The sequence below is a fragment of the Palaemon carinicauda genome, chromosome 12, assembly GCF_036898095.1.
Source record: "Palaemon carinicauda isolate YSFRI2023 chromosome 12, ASM3689809v2, whole genome shotgun sequence".
In the NCBI taxonomy this organism is placed as follows: Eukaryota; Metazoa; Arthropoda; class Malacostraca; order Decapoda; family Palaemonidae; genus Palaemon; species Palaemon carinicauda.
Genome location: NC_090736.1, coordinates 144,710,496 through 144,722,546, shown reverse-complemented (window position 1 = coordinate 144,722,546; position 12,051 = coordinate 144,710,496). Strand labels below are relative to the sequence as shown.

The following is a 12,051-nucleotide window of genomic DNA, read 5'->3' as shown; positions in this document are numbered from 1 at the left end:
AGACCAGCTGTTGCGTAGCCACCACAGAGAGATAGATAACGTATCGAAACTCCTGTGGGTCACGCCCTGCAGGAAGCGGGCTGCGAAGGTCATTAGACGCTTCCAGACTCCAGCTTGTAGCACCTGCGTCACAGAGTAGTATTACTCGAAGGCGAGGGACGTTGCGATGTATCCAACATCGTGCTGTAGGGCGACGTGACGGGGGAGGGTCTGGAGACAGGTCGAGATGAATGTCCTTGAGTCCGAGCTGAAGAGGTATACTGGTGACTCTCCCCCGTGTCCTTCTGCTCCCAGATCGGCTGCAACTGAGGACAAACTGCAGCTGTTCCCAAAGCTAACCCCTCGATTCCTTTACTGGCAAGAAGGAGAAGGTTTTGGGACATCAGATACAGAATGGAGAATCGAAATCTTGAAGGAATTGGACCGAAGGGCCGGGACCCCAAGATTCTGAGTCTAGCCAACAACTCAGGAGCGAACCTGAATGTTGCCTTCCCCCCTTCCTTAGAAAGGGCGGAGTCGTACGAGACCAAGAAGATTGCTTACACACTGGCCGCGGCCAGAGTGAGCAGGAGACCCAAGGCGGAATACAATCAGAGGCCTGTCGTAAAGGGTCTTGAGAAGATCTCTTAAGGGACTAAAAAGTCCGAGCCATGATCCAAGTTGGAGGTCTCACTCCGACTAGGGCAGGGACGTTCGTAGCTTCGCATGAGCGAGGAAAGATCCAGCGGGAAGGAAAAAGTTATTCCTTTAAGCCTGAAGGTCAGGGAAAGGCTGAGCGACAGGCTTCATTGCCGAGAGCGGAAAGGAGTTTCCTCCCGCCGAAAGGCAATAAGATCGTTATTGCTGGAGAAGAGGCCTCAAGGGAAGAGGTATATCTCCCACGGCACCAACCACCGAAGACACTTCACTTCGCCTGGAAGACCCCTGCGGATGAATATCGCAGATGACGCGACCTCCGTACCGCGACTGTAGCGGGTTGTCTCTTCTTGAGGAGGCGGCGTAGTGTCTCCAGGCATGAAGCCGAAGCGACGCCTCGGCTCATGAAAGATGTTGCAGTGTGGTTGTTTGAGTAGTCTGTGCCGTGGGAGAAGCTCTCCCAGGAGTTCCGTCAGGGGAAGCAGAGGGTCCAGAAACCGTTCTGCGTATAGTCCCAGTGGAGCTCTCCCATTGAAAAGTTGGCAGACAACCTGGTCTTGTTGAGACCCATTCTCTACAGACAAAAAGGAGGGAAGACGCAGGCATCGAAGTTGTACCACCATCACCGGAATGCATCTTGCCAGAGTCTCAGGGTCTGAGACTGGGGGGAAGAACAGGAAGAACAGCGGAAGCTTGAGGTTCCAAGCTGTCGCGATCAGGTCCCCCAGACCAGGACTTGCTGGTTACTCAAGGCCAAAGACCCCCAGGTACTCTCTCTCTACGAGGCTCTGCTCGAATAGTCGGAGAGAACATTCCTCTGCCTGGAAAGAGAGAGCCGATGGTGGTATTGAGAGTATCTCAATCATCTCGGTATCTCTACTGCAAGATGTGAAGGTGTGAAAATGCGTCCCCTGCTGGTTAGAACACGCCAGAATCATGAAGTTGACGCGCACGGAGCGACTCGGCAGGAGCTGTAGGATCTGTAGAGGGCACAGACTACGGCCCCTAAGCCTGCCTGAATGATAGAGAGGTATCCTTCAGGTCCTGACCATAGGCCTGGAACGGAACATGCCCCCCCCCCCCCTTTTTCTTTGACGAGTCCGAGAACAGCATCAAGAATGTGGGGAAAGGACGATAATATCCACTCCCATCAACAGGTTCCATAGGTCAACACCCATTGCAGGTCTAATAGTTCCGCTGGTCCCATAGGGGCCAGAAAGTCCGGTTAATCGTTGCCTGAAAACACCGGAACTTGGACCGCCCCACATGGAACTTATCCTGAGGCGACCGTTCGGAACTATAGACGGGTCAATGAGGAAGGAGAACTAGGAAACGTTCCAAGGTAGGGCTGAAAGCTCTGCTTGACTGAGAACAGGTACTGCGACTCTCCTCAGCCTTGCCACAGTCAACTGAAGGGAAGGCTGGGAGGAGGAGGCAACAGAATCTGGCGTCCCCAGGTGGTCACCCATCCAAGTACCGACCAGAACCGACGTTGCTTAACCTCGCTGGATGGATGAGAAGTGGGGTTTCCAACGTGGTAAGGCCGTTGACTCAATATCATGGCCAGATACTCCAGATGTTGAGGCAGAAGAGGAGAAGGCTCCTAGCAAAATACCATGAACCCCCACTCAGGGTAAGCATCCGGAAGCTTGTCCCGGCGCTGAAGAAGGTCGAACCCGAGCCTACCGGAGTTGACCAGACCTCCAAAAAGCGAAGGAGGCGGAAGCCTGCACCTGAGCGGCCATGAGGAAAGCAGGGAGAGTTCTCTGGGGAAAAAAACCTGCGATGCCACGGCGGGATCGCCACACTGCATCTTAAGCAGGAATACCTGCAGTCTAGGCTGAATTCCACGGGCTTCCTGGAAGATGGATGGAATGGAAACTGAAAGTACCCGTCCTTCCGATCCAGGGTTTAAGGAGTCCAGTCACCTCGTTACCAGTCTGATCGATTCTGCTGTTCCACGCTGGACGAAGTTTGTTCGACAAACTTGATCAGGGCTGAGAGGTCGACTACGGAACTCCCGTCTCAGTTACTTCCTTACAAGAAAGGATCGACTGAAGAAGCCGGGGGTGAAGCCGTCGATGATCCTATGGAGGACCTTCTCCTAAGGTATGGATCATTCTGCCCAAATGGGCAAACTCTTGCCGACCCTATGGCATAAGGGTTCAGAGACACTGAATTCGCTGACAGAGACGGCAGGCGCGATATCCTTGGCTGATCACAGAGATCGTGCAGGAATGGGCATCGGGAAGTTGTCATCCGGATGAGTAACCTTAGGCATATTCCCAGCGTGAAACCTGCAAGGGGATTGGCACCCCGCCAATCCTAGAGTTCGTGAACTCTGCTGCTCCCTCTAGGACTATGCCCCCCCCCCCCCCCGGGGGGAGCCTCCCGTGCCATTTGTTCCTGACAGGAAGAACTGCAATTGGACACCTTGTCTCAGTTGTCGTAGACGATAACTTGGGCCGACGTGGTTGAAAGAAAAAGGCGCTGGAGCCCTGCAGAGTCTGGAAGAAAGCGCCTTGGAGGAGTGAAAACGGAAGTCGACTCCCTCCGCACAGCCGCTGTCTATGTCTCTGTCCTTGGGCACAAACAAAATCTTCTCAAGGATGGAAGGGTGTCTGAGGTTGTCGACATCCACGGATGAGACACCCGAAAGGAAGCCCTCGGTCACTGCGTCCAGATGGTCCAACATCGAGCTTGCCTGCAAGTTAGATACTTAACAACGAAACGCCAAGGTGCCTGAGCCAGAGAGAAGGAAAGTACCCATGACCTTCCTGTAGCTTCCTTGAACCAAACCTCGGGCCGTAACCGAGGAGGGAAAGGACCTGGAAAGCCCCTTACACGAGATGGAGAAGAGGAAGGGGTAAGCAGTTACCACTTGGCCGATGGAGAAATCTCGAACGGAAAGCCCCCCGCCAAAAATCCTTTCAGGGAATGACATGGGAAGGGCTAACCCAGTTTCTGGAAAGAGGAGTGTTGCTCAGACCTCCCTGAAGATTCTTCTTATTCTTGCATGTGCCATGCTCTGCGTTTACGGGGTGAGGCCGTGTTCTAGAAATACGCTCCAGAAGTACTCGCCAGGCTGGCCATGCTGCGAAAACCCCAATGGGAATCGTGGTCGCAATCGCCCTGGAGCTCGCGCGATGGTAAATCAATGATTTGCGCGTGGGCGAACGTGGAAGCGTCCATGCGCGGTCACGCAAGAACGCAAACGAAGGTGAGCGAAGGAGCGCAGAAGGAGGGCGAGCGTGGTAGGAAGGGTGAGAGCTGGTGGTCGGTGAGCGATAACCCATAGGCGAGCAATGGATACTGCAAGAATTAAGCCGACGTTCGTGCGACGGCACCCCGTCGGTCTCGCGCGACGGCACCCCCTCGGTCCGCGCGACGGCACCCCCTCGGTCCGCGCGACGGCACCCCCTCGGTCCGCGCGACGGCACCCCCTCGGTCCGCCAGACGGCACCCCCTCGGTCCGCCAGACGGCACCCCCTCGGTCCGCGCGACGGCACCCCCTCGGTCCGCGCGACGGCACCCCCTCGGTCCGCGCGACGGCACCCCCGTCGGTCCGCGCGACGGCACTCCCTCGGTCCGCGCGACGGAACCCCGTCGGTCCGCGCGACGGAACCCCGTCGGTCCGCGCGACGGAACCCCGTCGGTCCGCGCGACGGAACCCCGTCGGTCCGCCCGACGGAACCCGGTCGGTCCGCGCGACGGAACCCGGTAGGTCCGCGCGACGGAACCCGGTCGGTCCGCGCGACGGAACCCGGTCGGTCCGCGCGACGGAACCCCGTCGGTCCGCGCGACGGACCGGTCGGTCCGCGCGACGGACCGGTCGGTCCGCGCGACGGAACCCGGTCGGTCCGCGCGACGGAACCCGGTCGGTCCGCGCGACGGAACCCCGTCGGTCCGCGCGACGGAACCCCGTCGGTCCGCGCGACGGACCCCCGTCGGTCCGCGCGACGGAACCCCGTCGGTCCGCGCGACGGAACCCCGTCGGTCCGCGCGACGGAACCCCGTCGGTCCGCGCGACGGAACCCCGTCGGTCCGCGCGACGGAACACCGTCGGTCCGCGCGACGGAACACCGTCCGTCCGCGCGACGGAACACCGTCCGTTCGCGCGATGGAATATCGTTGGTTCGCAAGCGGGCGAACATTGGAGAGCATGTGCGCGGTCGCGCAGGAACGTGGGCGTGTGGCCGCGCAGGCACGTGGGCGCGCGGGTGAGCACAGGCGGTCGGGAGACCGATGGCGCGTCGGCAAGCGATGGCGCGTTCTGGCGAGGCGATAGCCCGCAGGAGAGTGACGGAGCGTTGGCAAGCGATGGCGCGTCGGCAAGCGACGGCGCGTCGGCAAGCGACGGCGCGTCGGCAAGCGACGGCGCGTCGGCAAGCGACGGCGCGTCGGCAAGCGACGGCGCGTCGGCAAGCGACGGCGCGTCGGCAAGCGACGGCGCGTCGGCAAGCGACGGCAAGCGACGGCGCGTTGGCGAGCGGTGGTGCGTTAACAAAACGCTAGCGAGCAGATGAAGAATCGCGCGGGCGCGTAGGCGATTGCCAACACGAGAGAGACTACTGATGGTTAGCGCGCATCGCGCTAACAGAAGGCGCGCAGGTGCATCAGGAAGGTGAGCGCTGAAGCCAGCTGTTAATCAGGTGATCCTAGACGGTCAGAAAACCGTTGGCGCCCACTGGTGCGTGGCAAAGAAGGGCGCGTAGATGTGCGCTGGCAAATGAAGAAAGCTGGCGCACAGAAGGACAGAAGAAAAGGTGAGCGCTGGCGAGCAGGAGAAAGATCTACGGCAAGACTCAGCTACCGTAGATCATGGTCCACAGCAGGCGAGCGCTAGATCGCTACTGATGGTGGTCAGGGGAACTGACACGCGTGGCAGATCGATGGCGATCGTTGACGCGTAGGAGATCGCTGGCGAGCAGGTGAACGTTGACGCGTATAAGGTCGCTGGCGAGCTGATGATCGCTGACGAGCAGAAGGCAACGCGTGGAAGCCTGCGCATAGAAGAAGAGTCCTTGACCCAGACCTGAACTGAAGTTCTAGATCACGAGGGCGAACGTGGGCGCACAGGGCGCGTAACAGGAACCAACAGGAACAGCAGAGATGATCATCATGAGAGCGCTGACGAACAGGAGAGCGCTGGCGAACAGGAGAGCGCTAGCGATCAGGAAGCGCTGATGAGCAGGAGAGCGCCTGTGCGCTAACACTGAGCAGGAGCAGGAGAGAACACAGCAGAAGGGCGCGCAGGGGAACCCTGACACGCAAGGGAATAACCCCCGTGGGAGGCAACCCTTTGCCCCGAAGGGATCGTTGTCCGTCGGGAGACAGATGTCCGTCGGAAGACCGTTGCCTCTCCGCCGGGAGACTGATGTCTGTCAGAAGACCGTTGTCCGTCGGGAAGACCGTTGCCCGTCGGAAGACGAGGTCAGACTGCTGTCCATCTGCACCAAGGCGGAAGATCAAGAAGAAGGAGTTGTAGGCTGCAAACAGAGATTCAAAAAGGCGCCTCTTAGCACCCTTATAGGGAGATGAGAGGCCCTTACGATGAGGCGGACGGTGAGCCTTACGGCGAAGGAGGCCAACAGCAACAGCAGCAGAAGAATCCTCCGAAGAGGAGTCTCTATGAGTGTACTCTCTTGCGAACGAAAGAGAAACGCTTCGTAGAAGAGACTGGTCAGCCAGTGACCTAAAAGGAGCAATCCTCTGAAGAGGGGCTCCTGCAGTTGCCCAGCCCCTTGAGCGAAACTGCAGGTGTGACCGCTCAGCACCAAGAGCATAGTCGCATGAAAAAAAGGCAAGAGAAGAACCCCCCAAAAGGGGAAAAACTCAAGCCTGGACAGGAAAAACTTCCCTCGGAAGGAAAGTTACCCACCCAAGGAGGCAAGCCTCCTGAGAGTTCTAAAATGAACTGGAGAGCTGTCAATCGTCACGGGAATACTTCCAGTAGAAGGAGACATGCCCCTGACGAAAATCCAAAGGGGAGGCAGCAACAGCCGAATCCCCAGGCCTCAACAAGACAGCTCACACTGTTGCCATATTACAGAAACGAACTAGATCGGTAACTGTAAAAAAAATAAAACAAAAATCATTAGTACACATTCATTCCCCCGGGAAGGCTCCGAAGAGGAATCCCGAGGGAAAGGAAACAAGAATTACTCAACAGGCACGTGCCCTCACAACCACTTACACTCACGGAAGGAGAGCTGTAACCAAAACAGAATTATAACAATTATGATTATGAAACTATGTAATTATGTAATTTAAAAATAAATGAACACTAAAGAAAGAACGAAAACCCCGAAAGGAATTGTTCTACAAGCTGAAAAATTAACAACTACAATTAGATTCATAAACTAATTGAGACAAAACGTACGGCGTAGCAACCCCCCCACACGGGAAGGAAGCTACAAGGGGCGTAGTAAAACGTAGTAAAAGGGTGAACGACCTCAAGAGAGAGAGATAGAGAGATAGAGAGAGAGAGAGAGAGAGAAAGACCGAAGTCAAACTCGATCGCAACCCATAAAATTACGCCGTGGTGGCCTAACTGCCGAGGACTCCACGGAGATATCGTACACTACACACACAACTCTGAAAAGGAAACTTACTGATTTCTATACTCAAATATATATACACTACAAACATGAAAACATGTTTACATATATACTGAGTAAAGGAAAAGTAAGTGATTAAGTAAAGACAAAACAAACAATGGCTGCCAAGCGAGGACCAAGACAGAGACGTCTGTCCCAGTCCGAGCCAAAAGTGAAAGTGAGCATTCACCTGTGTGTGAGGGGGGAGGGGTAGCTAGCTACCACTCCCCTACCCCCCCGCTAACTAGCGCGGGGGTAATACACCCTCGTTAAATTCTAATGGCTCGCCATTTCAGCTGCGCTAAAAGGTAAACCCAATGTAAATAGCGTGGTTTGTATTTCGGTTACGGAACAACTGCATAGTTAACTGGGAAAATAAAGTTAAATAATTATTTAACAGAAATTCCCCAGGGAGGAACTCCGAAGAGTAACCCCGAGGGAATAGCAAAACATAAGAATTAGAAATTAAGTATGCGCCCTCCTCCCCCACTGACATTTACTGGAGAAGGGGGAGGGCGGAGAACTTTAACAAAAAGCAGAATTGTAACAATTATAATTATGTAACTGATTTGAATGTTCATAAATAGTAAGAACCACCGACCCCCGAAGGGAAGTGTTCCCCAGAAGCTGAAAAGTTAAAAATACAATTAGATTTCATTAAAAAATAATTGAGACAAAACGGAATAGCAACTCAGCCCGCAACGGGAAAGAAGCTACCGTAGTAGTACGTGGTAGTACGTAGTAGAAGTAGTAAGGGGTGAACGACCTCGAGTAGGGAGAGAGAGACCGTAGTCAAACTAAACTCCCACATTCCCTTCGCTGAGGATCCAAGTTCTCCGTAGGAAAGGAGGAACAGCGAAGAAAACAGATGAAAGAAGAAAGTCCAGCGATGACGAGTCCCCACGGCGGCCGAATTATCGGAAGCCGAAGGAACAACCGAAGTACCAAGGGAGAGACCGCACCCCATGAAGTGAAACCGTGGTGGCCTAGAACTACGTCGGAGTTTCACTCTCCGTTGTCGTACACTACACACACGGCACAAACACTGAAAAGGAAACTTACTATATTCTATACACAAATATATACATAAACACAACAAATGTTTATATATATATTAAGTATAAGAAAAAGTAAGTAAAAGACAAAAGCATTAATGGCTGTCAAAGCGAGGGTGGGAGCAGACACTTCCGCTCACCGCCCGAGCCAAAAGTAAAGTGAAGCACTCACTAGTATGTGTGAGGGGGGGTAGCAAGCTACCCCTCCCTACCCCCCGCTATCTAGCGGTGGGGTAGTAAACCCTCGTTAAAATTCTGATGGCTCGTCATTCAGCTACGCCGAAGTAATTACCCCATGTAAATAGCGTGGTTTGTATTTCAGTTACGGAAAAAACAGGCCTTTTCTTCTCTATACATTACCTCCTTGGATGTACAATAATCGGAGGAAAAGACAAAACAGTATAACTGGATAAACTGTGGAGGTGCCGTTGCAAAGACTATGTTTCATAAAAAAATACAGTAACCAGTGCTGCCAACGTCTGATGTAGACCAAATGTTAGCGTAACATGCTAACATTAGCATTGTTTTTCATTTAATTTTTCTCGTTCTAATTGCCGGTTGTAGACGCTCCTGTTTGTTCGTTCGTTCGTACATAGCAGGTTCCGACCTTCTGCGCAAAACCCCCGCCTCCCTGCGCAGAGACTTTTCCTCCACCAATAGGATTTCTTCTTCTCTAATCGTGAAATGTAACTATCCATCTCTCTACCAGCTCTGTTCAATTCTGTTACTTGATTAGTTATGTAATACCCTCGTATACATATTACCCAAGAATTACTCGTTTTATTATCGGATACCTTATAAAATCACCTCATTTTATATTCCCATTAAATATTATTTATCATACATTCCATTTTAACTTCCTATATTGCTTTTATTTTTTTTTTTATTACCTTGTCACACCCTGATTTCACATAAATACTTGACCTGGACAAGTTTCCCATTCCAGTCCATTCGTGTTTACCTTCTAGACTCCGTTGTTTTCCCGTTAACCAATCACGAACCCATACGTATTCAAAGTTTGCACAAGGGGGTTGTCAGTTAATATTTCCCTACCCCCTTCCTTTATCTCTTTAAGTGAGTAGACCCCTTCCACCAAATCCTTTTCCCTAGAAACCTTTGTCCTAGTAAGGTGTCCGTCATTTCAAGTGAGATTTATTTTTCCGTGTTTTTGCGATGGAGGAAGTTATAGAAACTTGTAACTTCTGCAATATTACATACCTAAAATCATTTGCTAAATTCCAAGGTGATTTTTATGATTCGAGATCTAATGTTGATAATTTCCTTAAAGCACACAATGTAATACCTCAATGGTTACAGTGCCCCAAGTGCGGTTCCTTTCTATCTTACAGGAAAGACATTTACGTATTTTACTGTAATACCCAAAGGTAAGTCATTCAACAAAAGTCTATATTGGGTTTGTGACCTGTTAACTTCTACGCTAGGTTAGGTTGGTTTGTTAGGTTCTGTACCCTTTTTGTACCTTTTATATATTGTGTAAAGTGTATATGGAACAATTCTTAAAAGTACACATGATAATATTACCGTAGCATTGCTATCGTTAGCAATTCCTTTGTAACGTTGTTAACACTGTGTATTATTGGGAACGTTGCTAATTTTATTGTTCGTAGTACATACGTGAGGTTTGTGACCTGGGAACTCCTAAGTTAGGTTAGGTGGGTTTGTTAGGTTCTGTACCCTTTTTGTACTTTTTATATATTGTGTAAAGTATATATGGAAAAATTATTTAAAACACGCATGGTAATATCTATCATTACTATCACTAGTAATGTCACCGTATCGTTGGTAACGTTGTGTATCATTCGTAACGTGACTAATTTTACCGTTCTCAGTAAATATGTGAGGTTTGTGACCTGGGAACTACTAGGTTAGGTTAAGTGGGTTTGTTAGGTTCTGTACCCTTTTTGTACTTTTTATATAGTGTAAATGTTATATGGAAAAATCCTTTAAAATACTTATGGTAATATTACCGTAACATTGGCAACGTTAGCAATCCCACCCAACGTGGGTAAAACTGTGTATCATTTGTAACGTTTCTAATGTTATCGTTCTCAGTACATACGTGAGTGAAGTGACACCGTTGAACAAGTCATTATATTTAAACATTTAAACACATCATATATAGCAATAGTGATTATATTTAATCATTTAAACAGAAAATATATGTCTTCCTGTATTAAAATAACGTGATTTAACCAGTTTTCACCTTCATTTCATCCGTAATAATAGCAACCAGTTCGGCATCCTAAAGTTAGTCGAATTGGTTATTCTGTATGTTTGTGGTTGAAATGAAGGTCAAATTCAGTCGAATCACGTTATTTACTACAGGAAAACATATATTTTCTGTTAGAAATTAGAATCCGTAATACAGTAAAACTTTACCGAAATACTTACAATGTCTATCAACCAGAAATATTTATATCGAGATACAGGCCTTTTTACAACAGGTTTTTATGAAAGTCAAGTCAGCGGTATATATCCGCTCTGGGGTTAATTCTTTAAGGTCAAGACACAAAACCCTTATTGCCGAACCTGCACTCTAGTCAGAATTGACAGAGGTTGACTATTTTGACGATGTCGGTTCCTGGTAGCTTAGTACCTCCTCCACCAACCACTCCCCGCTTCCACAATATATCTTGCTAATCTTTGCTTTCCCAGCATTTAAAGAACTTCCTAATTACTGTAACAAAAAGAGGGGATCAGCAGGACTGCATAATTTTGGAGTAAATGGAGAGCATGCTCTTGTAAACAAATACCATATAATGATATAATACAACCACTGGTTGATCTAACATACAAATTCTAAGAGCCAAATTAACAAATACTGGCCTACGAATAAAGCTATGGCCTGACCTACCCTATATTTAACACAGTTTCCAGGGGAAACAACACAATCCCAGTTACACCTAACATCTTATGATATGAGACACCTTATGGATATTACTTAAAAGTCTAAGCTTCTCATTGGTTGAGAACAAATTTCGGTAATTCTGTATTGTATAGATAAATAAATGAGCAGTATTGTTTACATTGCCTTCTCGTGTTCCAATATTTACGAAAGCGTCAGCTGACTCTGAGAGACTGGTGGTGTAACATTTTCTAAAATAATCAGGGATTTTCGTAAAATAATTGGCCAAACTTTTAGCATTAGCAAGAAAACATTGTTTTCTTATTTTGAACGTATGGTTTCTAGACTAATATGAATATTACACGCCATATATGATGCCGAGATCACCCCTTGCTGAGTAGCGTTCTTCCTACTCACTATATCTGAAACATTATTCCTTTAAATGCAATCATTATATTATTGTTTTCTTTTGTATGGCAAGATATTTATGGACGGGAATCTCGTTACTGGTTTCAAGTTATCATTAACTCCAATGATTAATATTTAAACAGAGGAAGATCGGAAGCTAATCAACAGTAGCTAGAGCGATTAAATTTCTTTAACACGTGGCTACGTTCACACAAATAAAAGTCAGGCTGTGTCTTTTATCTATTGTCATTATTATTCTTATTTATGATATTCTATATGCATCTAGTATAAAATGTATATAAATAGTAATAAGTTGCAACATAAACTTTTCCACGTGTGAGCAATTCTCCAAAAAACTAAAATGTTACAACTGATTTTAGTTGGCTTTTGTGGCACAGTGTAAAATCCGGACGTCGGATGCCGTCCGGGAGAATAGAAAATCGCTTGTATCACCGGGAAAGACGCGAAAATACACCTCTTTTTCGTG

At 49.3% G+C, this 12,051-nt stretch overlaps 1 long non-coding RNA gene across 1 annotated transcript in view; it reads right to left on the bottom strand.

The window, feature by feature from the left end:
• The window catches only part of LOC137650678 (uncharacterized), a 128,225-nt gene extending 116,686 nt beyond the window's left edge, over window positions 1-11,539 (bottom strand). Inside the window, exons 1-2 of the long non-coding RNA XR_011046046.1 lie at window positions 11,166-11,539; window positions 10,841-10,988 (exon numbers count right to left, since the gene is read on the bottom strand). This is a non-coding gene — a long non-coding RNA (uncharacterized lncRNA). The remainder of the gene's footprint in view (window positions 1-10,840; window positions 10,989-11,165) is intronic.
• Window positions 11,540-12,051: the final 512 nt, after the last annotated feature.